Source organism: Dioscorea cayenensis, chromosome 10 (genome assembly GCF_009730915.1).
Source record: "Dioscorea cayenensis subsp. rotundata cultivar TDr96_F1 chromosome 10, TDr96_F1_v2_PseudoChromosome.rev07_lg8_w22 25.fasta, whole genome shotgun sequence".
Classification (NCBI taxonomy): Eukaryota; Viridiplantae; Streptophyta; class Magnoliopsida; order Dioscoreales; family Dioscoreaceae; genus Dioscorea; species Dioscorea cayenensis.
The window spans coordinates 19,222,716-19,239,701 of record NC_052480.1 but is presented as its reverse complement, the minus strand read 5'-3'; the positions used below and the strand labels follow the sequence as shown (position 1 = coordinate 19,239,701).

The following is a 16,986-nucleotide window of genomic DNA, read 5'->3' as shown; positions in this document are numbered from 1 at the left end:
TTCATTATGAATGAGCTTGCATGTGTACAACTTAAGTGTGTGTGTGTGTGTGTGTGTGGGGGAGTTTCATAGTGCACACATCTCTTTTATACTAGTTTTGATTGATATACATGCTCACATAGCCAATGGCGGTTCACCTTAGTTGCATTGATTGTATTCTTGAGTTTTGGAGAATGTTTAACATTGAATGTTTTCATGCTCTAGTTTTTGCTTGAATTTCTAGGAATTTTTGTCCGATCGACACTTGTTGCACTACTCACTCTTTGAACTCTTTTGGAAACTTATGTTTGATGTATAAGGGACTAGTTTTAGTTGTTTCTTGTGTTAATTCTGAAAAAAAATGGAAGAATGAAAAGAAGGAACAAAATAGTTTTATTGTTTATTTGAGGTTATTGGGTGGAAAGAGCTACCACCTATGAAGTACGAAGCTACTCTCATAAGTCGGATACTAGTTATGCCCTAATGAGAGAAAGAGCTATCTTATAAGATGAGTGAAATCTACCACTCCCATAGAAAGAGCAACCGCCTCGAAAATGTGAAAGCCAACTTAGCGGCTGATTTGGAAAGGGCTACCTTAGAGGATGTGTGAAGCTACTACGACCTTTGAAAAAATTTGTTATTTTTTTGTAGATAAATAAGTTCCTTGTACTTAGAGCATTGAGGAGTATACTTTGGTTTGTTTGGAGTGAGTGCACACACTTACACGATTTCGGGTTTGCCATCCCTTTTGATTAAAGTTTTTAGCTAGAACATTGATTTTTCGTATTTAGTGTTAAAATTTCACTTACTTGTAGAATGCTCTCTTTGTATGTTTTGGTGAACCTAAAGCGAAGCACTTCCAATATTTCCTTCATTTATGCTTTAATGTTTTAATTTTTTCTCGAGGACAAGCAAAAGCTTAAGTATGGGGGAGTTTAATAATTGCTTGTGCGATAAGAATACAAAGTGTTCTTTCCTTGTGTTGAGTATTACGTTTCTCGGGTCTTAATGCTAATATGTGTGTTTTTATGTTACTTTCATGCAAGTAGGGTTGTGAGAACGATTACGAGAGAAAGAAGCCAATGTGGGTCATAATGCATCAATTTGGAGGAAATCTTGCTAAAGATCAAACGCGAAGACATAGGTCGGGTTCGAGATGCGGGAATGTGTGCCAACCACCTCGAATTTGAGTAAGCACAACTATTTGGAGGAGCACAAGGGCAGTCACATTCAAGCATTCTGACTTGTGCATATAGAACAAGATCTCCACCAACATGTCCGTTATTGAAGAAGCAAGGCGATTCACGACATAAACCTGTGCCCGTTTGCATTACCTCAATGAAAGTATGGATTCGGGAGTATTTCAGGCCGGTACTGTAGTAAGGTAATATAGGAAATGCTATAGCTAAGATACTGTAGCAGCACTGTTTACAGCCGGCAGAGAAAATATTAAAACAGAGAATCCACACGCCCGTGTGAAAAATCCACAGGTACGCTCACACGGGTGTGTGGATTCTTGATTCCAGCCCTTTAAAAGCCAATTTCAGCCACGATTTCAGCATTCTTTTCTCCATCTTTTCCCCAACTTGAGAGAGGATGGCAGCTGGGGTTTCGAGAGGTATTAGCTAGGGCTTTGGAGAGGTTCTACGGCTCTGATATCACGCGCCATTTGGAAGAAGGTTAGTGGGAGAGTTTTCATCGGCACGGATCCGGCGAGGTGTATCCTAGGCCGGACAAAGGGACCCTTATCACGAGTAGAGGCCTCTCCACAAAACCATCACCATGACTAACGAGGGGGTTTTCTATAGATTGGTTGTTTTTACATTCGATTTCATTTATTGTATCTAGCTCCATGGAGAGCTAAAACCTTAGTGGGTACTTGGGTATTTGTGAACCCTAGGATGTATTCATTTCATTGAACCTCTTTATTATGCTTTCAATTAATTGATGTTTATTGTGAGTTCCAATCTTAGAGACTTGATTGTATGAATGCTCCCTAGAGTGACACTAGGGTTGAGAGTTCTTCTTGGCAACTCTTGTGAGTGAGTGACACACCATGAGAGTTAGACAAAGCTAGATTGGAGAGGGTTGAGTGGGTGAGTTGAGAGGTAGAGAACCGTTCCCTTTCCCCTCGGGTGTGATCTATCCTACCTCCACGTTCCAAGAGTTCTTTGCGGCCATAGTAGAGTGAATGGACTAAGGGATGACCTTCCGCTGGGGCTTAGTTGCGAGTGCAATAGAGTGAAGCGTTGAAGTGATTTTAGCATCTAGGGCTTAATTATGGCTAGGGATCTTTCACCTGGACCAAAGGGTTAGATCTATATATAGGAATAGGGTTTATCACTTGGAATCCCTAGAGCTCATTGCAATTATATGCGAGTGTGAGGTTGAGAGGTTATTCAATCTTTCCTCCGGGACATGTATAGAGTTAGGCATGGTTGACCTTAGATTTGAGATCACGTAATTAAGGATTTCTATGACTCATAGTTGTATCAATTACGAAGTATAATAGAGGGTTCTTGCACTTGAAATGATTGTCCTAGGCAGATTAATATCCGGGTACCCCATTTATATTGATTGCCTTACCTTCTCCTTTACTTGTGCTCTTTATCTTGTTGCTTTTATTTTCGTTATTTCATATTTTATCACACATATCACTATTTATCTTCTACAATAGTTAAGAAAAAACTTAAGTATCTTTATTCCCTACTCTCTGTGGATATGATACCCGCTCATCTAGGATTATTACTTTGACACCCGTGCACTTGCTGTTTACATGCATATACGGACGTGTCACAGTTTCAGGAAGTATTCATATAATCAAGTCTCCAAGATTGGAACTCACAATAAACATCAATTAATTGAAAGCGTAATAAAGAGGTTTAATGAAACGAATACATTCTAGTGTTCACAAATACCCAAGTACCCACTAGGAGTTTAGCTCTCCATGGAGCTAGATACAATCAATGAAATCGAATGTAAAAACAAGGCATCTATAGAAAACTCACTCGTTAGTCATGGCGATGGTATTGTGGAGAGTCCTCTACTCATCGCAAGGGTCCCTTTGTCCAGCCTAGGATACACACCTCATCAGATCGGTACCGACGAAAGCTCTCCCACTAACTTTCTTCTAAATGCCACATGATGTTAGAGCCGTAGAACCTCTCCAAAGCCCTAGCCAATACCTCTCAAAACCCTAGCCATCATCCTCTCTCAAGTTGGGGAAAAAGTGGACAAAAGAATGCTGAAATCAGGGCTGAAATCGGCTTTTAAAGGGCTGGAATTGGGAATCCACACACCCATGCGGGTGCCCCTGTGGATTTTTCACACGGGCGTGTGGAATTTCTACACGATCGTGTGGATTCTCTATTTTCCTGTTTTCTCGACTGGCTGTAAACAATGCTACTACAGTATGTTAGCTATAGTGTTTTCTATAGTACCCAACTACAGTACCGGCCTGAAATACTTCCGAATCCATACTTTCATTGAGGTAATGCAAACGGGCACACATTTACATCATGAATCGTCTTGCTTCTTCAATAACGGACATGTTGGTGATCTTGTTCTATATGCACAAGTCGGAATGCTTGAATGTGACTGCCCTTGTGCCACTCCAAATAGTTATGCTAACTCAAGTACGAGGAGGTTGGTATGCATTCCTACATCTGGAACCTGACTTATGTCTTCGCGTTTGAACCTTAGAAAGATTTCCTCCAAAATTATTGCATTACGACCCACATTGGCTTCTTTCTCTCATAATAGGCCTCATAACCCTACCTGCATAAAAGTAACATAAATACACCCATATTAGTGTTAAAACTTGAGAAAAGTAATGCTCAATACAAGGAAAGAACACTTTGTCTTCTTATCACACAAGCACTTAACTGTGGATACGATACCCCCTCATCTGGGATTATAACTTCGACACCCATGCACTTGCGGTTTACATGCATATACGGCCGTGTCAACCATACCAAAAGCCATTAATGTAAATCACAACATCCATACGAGCAAGTTCATCCCAAGGCCACACGGTATCCAGTGAACCTTGGGATGAACTTGCTCGTGTGGATGTTGTGATTTACATTAATGGCTTTTGGTATGGTCTCTAGTTCAAGCTTTATGTTCTTTGATGTGTTGTTTTACATGAGAATTCTGTGATTCAACTTCTAGGTTGTACTTGGTTACATGACTATTGCCCTTATAATAGACTCACTTATCTTTAGAGGATTCATGTATGCATATAACATGACTACCCAGTATTTCTTACTCCTCCACCCATTAAGGTTGGACCTAGGTTGAGTATCGGCCCTAATTATATATTTCCCTATGTGTATTGCAATCATAGAAGGATTTGGCCGGAAGGGATTTTGAGCAAATACTTGTATAGGATTAGGAATTATCGCCGTGATCATTGGGGTAATCTACTTCCAGTTATCTCTTGGTCCAAAACCACCATTAACTATGTAATTCTAGTATCCTTCTAACTGTAGAAGTCTCGAGGAGATCCTCATCCGAGGCCTCGTACTTTTACTATTATTTGCTTCCTTAATGTGCTTATGTGGTGTGCCTTAGTCCAACTTGTTTATAGTTATCTCTGTTGTTAGATTTCTTATTTTGTTTTAAACCTACCTTGGTTAGACTAGACAGTCATGTCTAGGTGAAAGTAATAGTAGCTCTTGTGACCCGAGGGAAAACGACTCTCTCGTGCTTACAAGAGAGGTATTACTTAACGACCCATGCACTTACAGATCACAATCATAAAGCTAAGGCCAAGCACTTCCATGTCTCTTCCTTGATGTGTTAATGTGTTGATTTTGCTTGAGGACAAGCAAAGGCTTAAGTGTGGGGGGAGTTTGATAAGTACTTGTGTATACATATTAATGTGTATGTTTTAATTACATTGAGCATTGTTTTTACCAGATTTTATGGCTCATTCTTGTGTTTTTATTTTCCTTTATGCATTCAGGGTTGTGAGAACATGCTAAATAGAAAAGATGAAAAAATAGCTCATGAACTAAAATTTTAAGACTTTTATTTTGGGATTAAAATACAAATTATAATCATAACCATGAGGGTGTGTGCCAACTTCGAAGAATGTTCAAGTTAATTCATGAGTTGGAAATCCACAGAGGAAGTCGCACACTCATGTTTCAACTTGTTCAGAGATTTCAAGAGCGTTTTAAATTTGTTTGAAAGATGAGAGGTGACATGATATACTATATAAGTGTGTGCCCAGTTGTGTCACCTCAATAGAAGAAAACGAAATCAAATGGACTGTTCATGTGGGTACTGCAGCAAATTAATGTGCATAAGTTACTATAGCAAATTACTTTTTGTGGTGCCAAAATAGAGAATCCATATAGCCGTCTGAAATTTTCCCACGGCTATAAGAAGACTTGACTAGTAGGTTGATAAGTGCTTGTGCGAGATGAATGCGAAGCGTTCATTCCTTATGTTGAGTATTACTTTTCTCAGGTTTTTACATTAATATGTGTGTTTTTATGTTACTTTTATGCAGGTAGGGTTGTGAGGCCGAGTATGAAGGAAATAGGCCAATGTGGATCATAATGCACCTATTTTGGAGGAGATCTTGCTAAGGTTCAAATGCGAAGACATAGGTCAGGTGTGAGATGTTAGAGTGTGTGCCAACCTCCTCGTATTCGAGTGAGCACATCCATTTGGAGGGGCACAAAGGCAGTCACACTCGAGCATTCTGATTTATGCATAAAAGAACAAGAGATCCACCAACGTGTACATCATTGAAGAAGCAAGTGATCCAAGACGTGAACGTGTGCCCGTTTGTGTTACCCCAATGAAAGTATGGAATTCGGGAGTATTTCTGACAGAGCACTGTAGCAGATACTGTAGCAAACACTGTATCAGGTATTGTAGCAGCCCGGCCGAGAAATCAGAAAAACAGAGAATCCACACGGCCGTGTGGAAATTATCCACGCCCGTGTGGAAATTCCACAGGGGCGTGTGACATCATACACGCCCGTGCAGTCGGCCGATTCCTGTCCTATTTAAAGCCGATTTCAACCCCGATTTCAGAATTTTTTTCTCTATCTTTTCCCCAACTTGTGAGAGGGTTTCGGCTAGGGTTTCGAGGGGTATTGGCCAAGGTTTTGGAGAGGTTCTACGGCTCCAACATTGTGATTCCATTAGGAAGAAGGTTGGTAGGGGAGCTTCGATCGAGGTGTATCCTATACCGGACGAAGGAATCCTTGGACGACGAGTAGAGGACTTTCCACAAGACCATTGACACGACCATCGAGGGGGTTTCTTTATGGATTCATTGCTTTCACATTCTATTTCTTTGATTGTACTTAGCTCCATGGAGAGCTAAACCCCTAGTGGGTACTCGGGTGTTTTGAACCCTAGGATGTATTTGTTTATTTGAACCTCTTTATTATGCTTTCAATAAATTGATGTTTATTGTGAGTTCCAACCTTGAATGTTTGATTGCATGAACATTTCCCCTAGAGTGACACTAGGGTTGAGAGTTCTTGTTGGTAACCTTGTGAGTGAGTGACACACCACGAGCGTTAGACAAAGCTAGGTTGGAGAGGGTTGAGAGGGTGAGTCGAGAGGTACAGGAGCGTCCCCATTCCCTTCCGACGTGATAGATTCTACATCCGTTCCTTGAGTTTTTTGCGGCCATAATAGAGTGAATGGTCTAAGGGATGAACCTCCGCTGGGGCCTAGTTGTGCGTGCAATGGAGTGAAGCGTTGAGGGGACCTTAGTATCTAGGGCTTAATTGTGGCTAGGGACCTTCCGCCTGGACCAAAGGGTTAGGTCTATAATTATGAAGTGATTTATCACTTGGAATCCCTCGAGCCTATTGCAACTTTGTTCGAGTGTGAGGTTGAGGGGTTACTTAATCTCTCCTCCGGGACATGAATAGTGTTAGGCATACTTCACCTTAGATTTGGGACTATGTATGTAAGGATTTCCACTACTCACCATTGCATTGATTAGGAAGCATAATAGAGAGTTTTTGCACTTCAAGAGATTATCCTAGGTGAAGCATCATCCGAGTACCCCATCTTTATCGATTGCCTTACCCGTTTCTTTATTTTTGCTCTCTCACTTGTTTATTTTATTATTGAGAATTGAATCAATTTCGCACCAAACATTATTGATCTTCCACATAGCTAAGAACCAAGTTAAGTATTTCCATTCCCTACTCTCTGTGGATTCGACCACGCTCACCCCGGATTATTACTTCAACAAACCCGTGCACTTGCGGGATATAAGCAAGGGATACTTGTCACAGGTTTAAAAGGCCACTTAAAGAGTTATTGATAAGTGCTTGTGCGATAGGAAAGTGAAGCGTTCTTTTCTTATGTTAAGCATTACTTTTCTCATGTTTTAATGCTAATATGGATGTATTTATGTAACTTTTATGTATGTAGGATTGTGAGGCTGATTATGAGAGAAAGAAGCCAATGTGGGTCTTAATGCACTAGTTTGGAGGAAATCTTGCTAAGGTTCAAACGTGAAGACATAGGTCAGGTTCCAGATGCAGGAATGTGTGCCAACCTCGACGTACTCGAGTTATCACGACTATTTGGAGGGGCACAAGGGTAGTCACTTTCAAGCATTCTGACTTGTACATACAGAACAAGATCTCCACCAACATATTCAATATTAAAGAAGCAAGGCGATCCATGACGTAAATGTGTGCTCATTTGCGTTACCTCGATGAAGGTATGGATTCAGAAGTATTTCAGGTCGGTACTGCAGCAGGGCATCGTAGAAAATAATGTAGAAAAATACTGTAGCAGTACTGTTTACATCCGGCCGAGAAAACAAAAAAACAGAGAATCCACACAGGCGTGTGGAAATTCCACATGCCCGTGTGAAAAATCCACAGGGGCGCCCACATGGGCGTGTGGATTCCCAATTTTAGCCCTTTAAAAGCCTATTTCAGCCCCCATTTCTACATTATTTTCTCCATCTTTTCCCCAACTTGAGAGAGGACGGCGGCTAGGGTTTTGAGGGTTATTGGCTAGGGCTTTGAAGAGGTTCTACGGCTCTGATATCACACGTCATTTGGAAGAAGGTTAGTGGGAGAGCTTTCGTTGGCATGGTTCCGGTGAGGTGTATCCTAGGCCAGATAAAGGGACCCTTGCGACGAATAGAGGACTCTCCATAAGACCATCACCACGACTAACGAGGGGAGTTTTCTATGGATGCTTTGTTTTAACATTCGATTTCATTGATTGTATCCAGCTCTATGGAGAGCTAAACCCCTAGTGGGTACTTGGGTATTTGTGAACCCTAGGATGTATTTATTTCATTGAATCTCTTTATTATGCTTTCGATTAATTAATGTTTATTGTGAGTTCCAATCTTGGAGACTTAATTGTATGAATACTCCCCTAGAGTGACACTAGGGTTAAGAGTTCTTGTCGGTAACTCTTGTGAGTGAGTGACAAACTATGAGAGTTAGACAAAGCTAGATTGGAGAGGGTGAGTCGAGAAGTAGCGGAGCATCCCCTTTCCCCTCTAGTATGATTTATCTTACCTCTATTTCCTCGAGTTCTTTGTTGTCATAGTATAGTGAATGGGCTAAGGGATGACCTTCCGCTGGGGCTTAGTTGCGAGTGCAACGGAGTGAAACTTTGAAGTGATTTTAGAACCTAGGGCTTAATTATGGCTACGGATCTTCCATCTGGACCAAAGGATTAGGTCTATACATAGGAATAGGATTTATCACTTGGAATCTGATAAGTGCTTGTGTGATATGAATGCGAAGCATTCTTTCCTTATGTTGATCATTACGTTTCTCTGGTTTTTACACTAATATGTGTGTTATTATGTTACTTTTATGCAGGTAGGGTTGTGAGGCCGAGTATGAAGGAAATAGGCCAATGTAGATCACAATGCACCGATTTTGGAGTAAATCTTGCTAAGGTTCAAACGCGAAGACATAGGTCGATGTGAGATGCTAGAATGTGTGCCAACCTCCTCGTATTCGAGTTGGCACATCCATTTGGAGGGGCACAGAGGCAGTCACACTCGAGCATTCCAACTTATGCACATAGAACAAGAGTTCCACCAACGTGTACACCATTGAAGAAGCAAGTGATCCAAGACGTGAACGTGTGCCCGTTTGCGTTACCCCGATGAAAGTATGAAATTCGGAAGCTATTCAGGACGAATACTGTTGCAGAGCACTATAGCAACATTGTCGTATGTACTGTGGCAGCACTATTCACAGCCAACCGAGAAACTAGAGAAACAGAGAATCCACAAGGGCGTGTGGAAATTCCGCACGGGCGCGTGGAGCATCCACGCCGTTGGAGTCGCCCGATTCCAGCCCTATTTAAAGCCGATTCAGCCCCGATTTTGGTATTCTTTTCTCCATCTTTTCCCCAACTTGCGAGAGGGCTTCGGCTAGGTTTTCGAGGGGTATTGGCTAGGTTTTTGGAGAGGTTCTATGGCTCTGACATCCCGCATCATTTGGAAGAAGGTTATTGGGAGAGCTTTCGTCGGCACCGATCCAGGGAGGTGTATCCTAGGCCGGACAAAGGATCCCTTGCGACGAGTAGAGGACTCTCCACAAGACCATCGACATGACTATTGAGGGGATTTCTTTATGGATTCATTCCTTTCACATTCTATGTCTTTGATTGTACTTAGCTCCATGGAGAGCTAAACCCCTAGTGGGTACTCGGGTATTTTGAACCCTAGGATGTATTTGTTTATTTGAACCTCTTTATTATGCTTTCAATAAATTGATGTTTATTGTGAGTTCCAACCTTGAATGCTTGATTGCATGAACATTTCCCCTAGAGTGACACTAGGGTTAAGAGTTCTTGTTGGTAACTTTGTGAGTGAGTGACACACCACGAGCGTTAGACAAAGCTAGGTTGGAGAGGGTTGACAGGGTGAGTCGAGAGGTACAGGAGCGTCCCCTTTCCCCTCCGGCGTGATAGATTCTACCTCCGTTCCTTGATTTCTTTGCAGCCATAATAGAGTGAATGGTCTAATTGATGAACTTCCTCTGGGGCTTAGTTGCGCGTGCAACGGAGTGAAGCGTTGAAGTGATCTTAGTATCTAGGCTCAATTGTGGTTAGGGACCTTCCACCTGGACCAAAGGGTTAGGTCTATTATAAGGAAGAAATTTATCACTTGGAATCCGTAGAGCTCATTGCAACTCTATGTGAGTGCGAGGTGTTGAGATTGTTCGATTTCTCCTCCGGGACATGTATAGAGTTAGGCATAGTTGACCTTAGATTTGGGACTATGTAATTAAGGATTTCCATGACTCACCATTGCATTGATTAGGAAGCATAATAGAGGGTTCTTGTACTTGAAACAATTATCCTAGGTGGAGCATTATCCGGGTAACCCATCTTTATTGATTGCCTTACCCCCTTCTTTACTTTTTGCTCTCTTTCTTGTTGATTTTATTGTTGAGAATTGAATCATTATCACACTCCTTATCATTGATTTTTCACATAGCTAAGAATCAAATTAAGTGTTTTTACTCCCTACTCCCTGTGGATTCGACCCCGCTCACCCGGGATTATTACTTCGACAAACCCGTACACTTGCGGGATATACGCAAGGGGACCTTGTCAAGTTTTTGGCGCCGTTGCCGGGGAAGTAGGCGTTTAGAGATACTTTGCACTTTGTTTTCTTAGCTATTTCACCACACATTCTATTTCACGTATTCTTATTCTATCTTCATTCTGATTTTCTTTTTCTTTCCTTTTGGTGTAGCTCCAGGTTATGACCCAAGGGAATCCATCAATATTGATTGAGGGAGATCCTGAGCTAGAACGTACACTTAGAAGAAAAGAGAAAGAACCTTTGGAAGAACAGCATAATTTAGTTCATTTGGAAGGAGAGGAATCTTAAAACATGGCAGGACAGAATGAGCAACAATGAACACTATCCGACTATGCCAGACCTTCAGTGTTGGGGATGCAATCGAGTATTGTGTGTCCTCCGATTACAGCTCAGAACTTCGAGCTAAAGCTGGCATTCATCCATATGCTGCAGCAATCCGCACAATTCAACGGTTTGACCGATGAGGATCCAAATAGTCATATAGAGAGCTTTCTCGAGGTGTGCGACATGCTGAAGATAAATGGGGTTACGGATGATGCCATCAAATTGAGAGCCTTCCCATTTTCCTTGAAGGGAAAAGCAAAGCATTGGCTACACTCATTATCCAGAGCATCAATCACTACATGGGAGGAGATTGTAGAATCTTTTTTAGCCCGTTATTTCCCTCCCAGAAAATCAGCAAAGCTTAGGAATGAGATTTTGTCCTTTGTTCAGTTGGAATTGGAGTCTCTATTCGAGACATGGGAAAGGTTCAAGGAGCTCCTGAGAAAGTGTCCACAACATGGATTACCGGAGTGGATGATTATTGACACGTCCGAATATGCGTGTGTGTACCGCAAGTGCACAGGTGTCGAAGTAATAAATACCCGGTGAGTCGGGTAGTCGAATCCACAGGGAACAGGGCTACTAGTACTAACTTCTTCTCTGCTATCTAGCCTAATGATAATGGGATAGTGTGGTGATCTAATGTGCGAAGAGATGAACACCGGAGACGAATATGCAAGGGTAAAAATGGAGGAAGAATCTCAATCAAGAAAGTGGGGTATTCGGGCATTGCTCCCCTAGGATCTGGTATTAGGTACCGGATAAGCAAAGTGTTTCTATGATGAGTAAGTTAAGTCGTGAAATCCAAACATAATCGGGTCTATCTCTAGATCACCGATACTAGTCCCCTACGAGGTCCCGTGGAGAAATCGCTCAATCTCAACACCTCACACCACATATGACCGCAAAGCACTCTAGGGATTCCAAATTGTGTATCCAATTCCCTAAAGATTGATCCAACCCTAATTCCCGCGAAGGATCCTAACCCCCTACAAGGTCCCGCGGAGAAATCGAGCAATCTCACGCCTCCCACCAAATATGGTTGCATAGAGCTTAGGGAATGGAGATAGAATACACCAATCGGAGGGGAAAAGGGGATACTTCACTATCTCATGATTCACCCTCTCAACCCTCTTCAATCTTGAGGTTCTAACCCTAATGGAGATCTCTCTCCCACCAAGGCAACAAATCATGCAAACCAAATAACCATAAGATCAATAAGGCAAGCAAGCATTAAACAATCAAGAATGAAACTTAATCAAACTCGGATTAAATAGAAACACAAAGCAAATCCACAAAAAGATGAGAATCCTAGGGTTCACAAGCCCAAATACCCTCTAGGGTTTTAGCCCTCCATGGAGCAACATACAAAAACACACCATCAATGAATGAAAGTACATTAAAAACCATAGAAATAAACCCCTTATGTATGAACTCGATGGCCTTGATGGAGAGCTTCGACGCCTTGAAGGACCCACTCAAGCTAGGGTTCACCGGTGGCTTCCTTGATGCTATGACGGAGGAGGAATCGATCAAAGTTGGTGACGAAGCGCCTCCAAAGCCGCAAAGACCTCCCTCTCCAAACCCCTAGCCGCTCTCACCCTCAAGAGCCGCATAAAAAGATGAGAAAGAATAGGGCAAAACGGGCTATTTATAGGCCTCACAACGCTGCATCACGTGCCCCCCCACGCGCCCGCTGCGGATTTTTCCACGCCCGCTGCGGGCTCGCAGGAATTTCCACGCCGTCGCTGGAATTTCGCATGCGCGCGTGAACGTGAATTCTACCACAGAATTCATCTACGTGAATTTCGCTACAAAGACTTTCGCCATGCTGATTTCCACAAACGCGATGATAAACAATCTCCTCTTAAGGCCACACGATCGGGCACACGATCATATGGTAGGCTATACGGCTTTTCCTTCATCAATGCGCCTTGAAAGGTCTTGAAATCTTTACAAAGAGGAGGGATGTGGAGACATGGCTGCCTTTGTGCCCTTCCATTAATAACTTGGCTTGCAAAAACTATGGAAGTTGGCACACATCTCCTCATACACGAACTCCTCTTGTGTCTTCCAACTTGATTTGTACAAGAACTCCCAATATTATGCCATAATAGCCTATCTTCGCCTCCCTTTTTGAAATCCCAATGCCTTCACAACCTATAAGCATAAAAGAACACCAATACACAATATGAGACATAAACCATAGTAAAAATGATGCTCAATGCATGTAAAACATATATAAAAAACATATGTCTACTCAAGCACTTATCAAACTCCCCCACACTTAAGTCTTTGTTTGTCCCTCAAGCAAAAATTAAACATTATACCTATGGAAAGAAAAGAGAAGTGCTTTGGCCTTAGGTTCACCAAAATGAGTACAAGAATAAAAATTCTACAGTCATGGAGAGAATCAAAACACTAGACAAAAGCAATCAATGCTCTAGCAAAACAATCCAATCAAAAAAATGAATATGATAAAAATCCGAATGCGTGTGTGTGTGAAAAACTCAACTCATGTCAACACTATGTCCACTACCAAGTTCTTATTAAAATGGGACTTATTTATAAGCAGAAAGAATAGGTAGTAGCTTCACACAACCTCTAAGGTAGCCCCTTTCCCAAGATGCCTCCCGAGTGGCTTTCACACTTTCGAGGTGGTAGCTCTTTCTACCGAGGGATGGTAGCTTTCACACATCCCATGAGATAGCTCTTTCTCTCATTAGGGCATAACAAGTATCCGACTTATGAGAGTAGCTACATACATCATGGGTGGTAGCTCTTTTCCACACCCTATGTACAAACAACAAACACATTTCTATTTATCTATTTATTTTTTTATCTATTATTTTTCTGATTTTTGATCTTTTTTTCAAATAAAAAAACTAGCACACTAAAAGTCCCAAACATAATGAACTAGAGTCTTCATAGGTCTAATGAGCGAGAGAAGGTGCACAAAGAGCAATCGGAGAAAAAAATATTCAATAAAATTGGATGAAAAACTAGAGCATGATAAAAATCCATGTTTATAACCTCCAAAAACTAAGAATTAAACTCTTAACCCTAAGGTGAACCTTCATTGGCAACAAGAGCATGCTCATGAAAACACAAGTAAAACATGTATAAGGTGAACCCTCCCCCTCACTTAAGATGTACATTGTCCCTCAATGTACACATGTAAGCACAATAAAAATAGTATCAATGAGAAGCATACATGTGTGCGGAATGCAATTAAAAACAATACTCCCCGAATTCCTCATTAAACGTTTGGTGAAGTCCAACTCAAGGGCGTGTCGTATAGGTTGTGAAGCTCACACAACCATGGGACAACGCACATGATCGTGTCTATGACTAAAAACACCATCAACATCACTCTCAAGGCCATCTCGCACGTATATAAGGGGGTTCAGTGAAGCTCAACAAAGAAAAAGATGTACGAAGTTTTTATAGGTAAACACATGAAGCACAAACTCGCACAAACAAAAACAAAAACACAAAGTTAACTAAAGTCTAAAAACAAACAAAAAAACAAATAAAAATAATAAAAATAAAATAAAGAAAAAAACTATAAATGAAAAACAAAAAGTAAAGAAAAACTAAAGAATCATGAGTGGGACGCTCAAGCATCAACGCTGCCTTCCGTGTTGCCGGTGTGCCAAAAATAATCTTCTCATCCAAGGTTAACCGTATGAAATTCAAGCATTTCGAACAAGTTTTTTTCGGTCCTTGGTGTCATACCCGCAAATAAAGCTTCAAAAAGAAGTCGCTAGCATGAATTTGATGAGTATGTGGCTCCACGCTGGGCGTGGAGGACAAGCCAAGCACTTTTCTCGCCTTATTGCGTGCTTTTTCCACCCACGCGGGCGCAGGGAAGCCACGCGCCCGCTGCGAGCGCTGCTCGGTCTCGCCGTGGCGCCACGCCGCCGCAGGCCAACCGCATGCCGGGTCGCCAGCCCCACGCGGGCGCTGGGCTGGCCGCGACGCCCGCTGGGCATGCTGGTCGCCAACCCACGCGGGCGGCTGGCCGCTGCCGGCACGCTGCGCGGCGGCTAGCTGCACCCTCACGCGGGCGTTGCAGTCGCCGCTACCACAGGCGCTGCCGATCGAGTCGGGTCATCCCACGCTGGGCGCAGTGGGTCAGGCCACGCTGCAGCAGGCACCCAACCATGGCCAAGAAACCATGATTGGGCTCCAACGCTCCAAAAAGTTTTCGATCCATACATTCTAAAGTGTTTCTACATAATTTTTTTCATGAAAAAACAACACTTATAAAACCAAGAAAAACTTCATAGATTGGCAAAAATAAGAGCATGGAGAAAATGGGAGAAAGATGAAGCTTACCGGTGCAAATTGGTGAAGGAAACTCAATGCAAATGCCTGCAAAAACACTTTTTAAATCTTAAAGGAGTTGAAGAACTTAGTTTTGTGCTCAAAAAGTTTGGATTCTTGAAGATGGAGAAGTGGGACATGAAGGGTAAAAAAAGTGATGAAGATAATGAAAAAGTGACCCCTCATATTCTTATAAGCCACATGGGGGTGTGGAAATTCCACACCCCTGGCAGTATCAGACACGCTGCATGGAAATTCCACGCGACCGCAGTGAGCTGCAAAAATTTCGCAGTACCCACGCAAGGCTCCAAACTTCAAATTAACACTAATTCTTCAACTATAAACATGAATTACTCCCTAAACCATGCCACATACACGAAAATCAAGTTAAATCACCAAAATTTTCCATGAAAACTTCAACACCAACAAAAATTCATCAAAGCACCCACTCATGAATTTATTACTATAGAAATGAAAATCTAAACTAGAAAACAATTAAAAACTTGGGTTGCCTCCCAAGAAGCGCTTGTTTTACGTCACTAAGCTTGACGTACCTCTTCCTTACCTTATGGAGGCTTGAAAAGAGTGTGTTCCTCCCGACTAGACATTGCATAGCTACTTCCTTTAAACCAAGAGTCAACTTGCCGGGATGAAGTATTTGTTGGAGAGTCCAACCATCTTATTTTTGGCCTCCAAGGAAACAATTTGGGTTGGGAATTATCCAAGATTAGCATAGGTGGGTCATTGGATGGTTTCAATCTCCTACCCACATCTTCTTCCCTTCCCAAAACCTCTCTCTTGCATTGTAAGAGTTGATCAATCCTAAAGAAAGATGCTTGTTCCATTAACTTGGGGTTCGCTTCTTCTTGTGTATTTTCAACTTGAGAGGAACATGAGACTAGCAAATCCCCTTTGAAAAATTTCCTCGCCACAAGCACAATCTTCATTCACACAATCCAAAAATCTCAAAAATGATATTCAACTTCTTTTCTTTTTGTTTTTCTACATCAATGTACTCAATTTGCCCAACTTCTTCAATTGTGCTCATGGCCTCATCATGTCCCGGAGATACTTGTCTTGCTTGTTCAAATTCTTCTTTTTTTCCTTAGCAAGCATGTCCAAGATCTCTCCTAATTGATGCTCAATGTTTTTTTGATGGAGACATCGTGACAACTTAATGTGGCCTCAATATTTTTGGAAACGGGCATCGGTTGCTTCAATAAATCTCGTAACACTCTTTTCCAACTCAAGTACATCTTCTTCAACTTTCTCATCCCATTGAAGTTCTTGTTGAGGTGCTTCCCATTGTTGTCCATCAATATCCCATAAGAGGTTTGGGTAGCTCCTTTGATTTGGATGATAGTTGATGCGATATGGATTGTGTTGTTGATGAACATTGATAAATTGATCAATTTTTACTAGTGAGAACATCAACCTCGAAAAATATAATTCTACAACCGGATTAATCATCATTCAAGTTCCATGCAAGAAATAGTAAATAAGACAAAAATAAAAATAAAAATAGAACGGTGGAAGAAGATAGAGTGAAATAGATAAAAAAACAAAATAAAAAAATCGATGAGAATGATGGAAGAAAAAAAGAAAGTGTGGAATAGACAAAATAAAATGAAAAATGGATAAATGGCTAGAGCAACAAAAGTCCTAGCTGCTCCTAGTATCCTATTCCCTGCAACGGCGCCAAAAAAACTTGACACGTCCGAATATGCGTGTGTACCGCAAGTGCACGGGTGTCGGTAATAAATACC

The 16,986-nt window shown here is 41.7% G+C and overlaps 1 non-coding gene across 1 annotated transcript; it reads right to left on the bottom strand.

Moving 5' to 3' along the window:
- Nucleotides 1-11,248: 11,248 nt before the first annotated feature.
- On the bottom strand, nt 11,249-11,355 carry LOC120271233. Its single transcript, XR_005539853.1, has one exon. It is a non-coding gene; the product is annotated as a small nucleolar RNA R71 (small nucleolar RNA).
- Between the last annotated feature and the right edge of the window lie 5,631 nt (nt 11,356-16,986).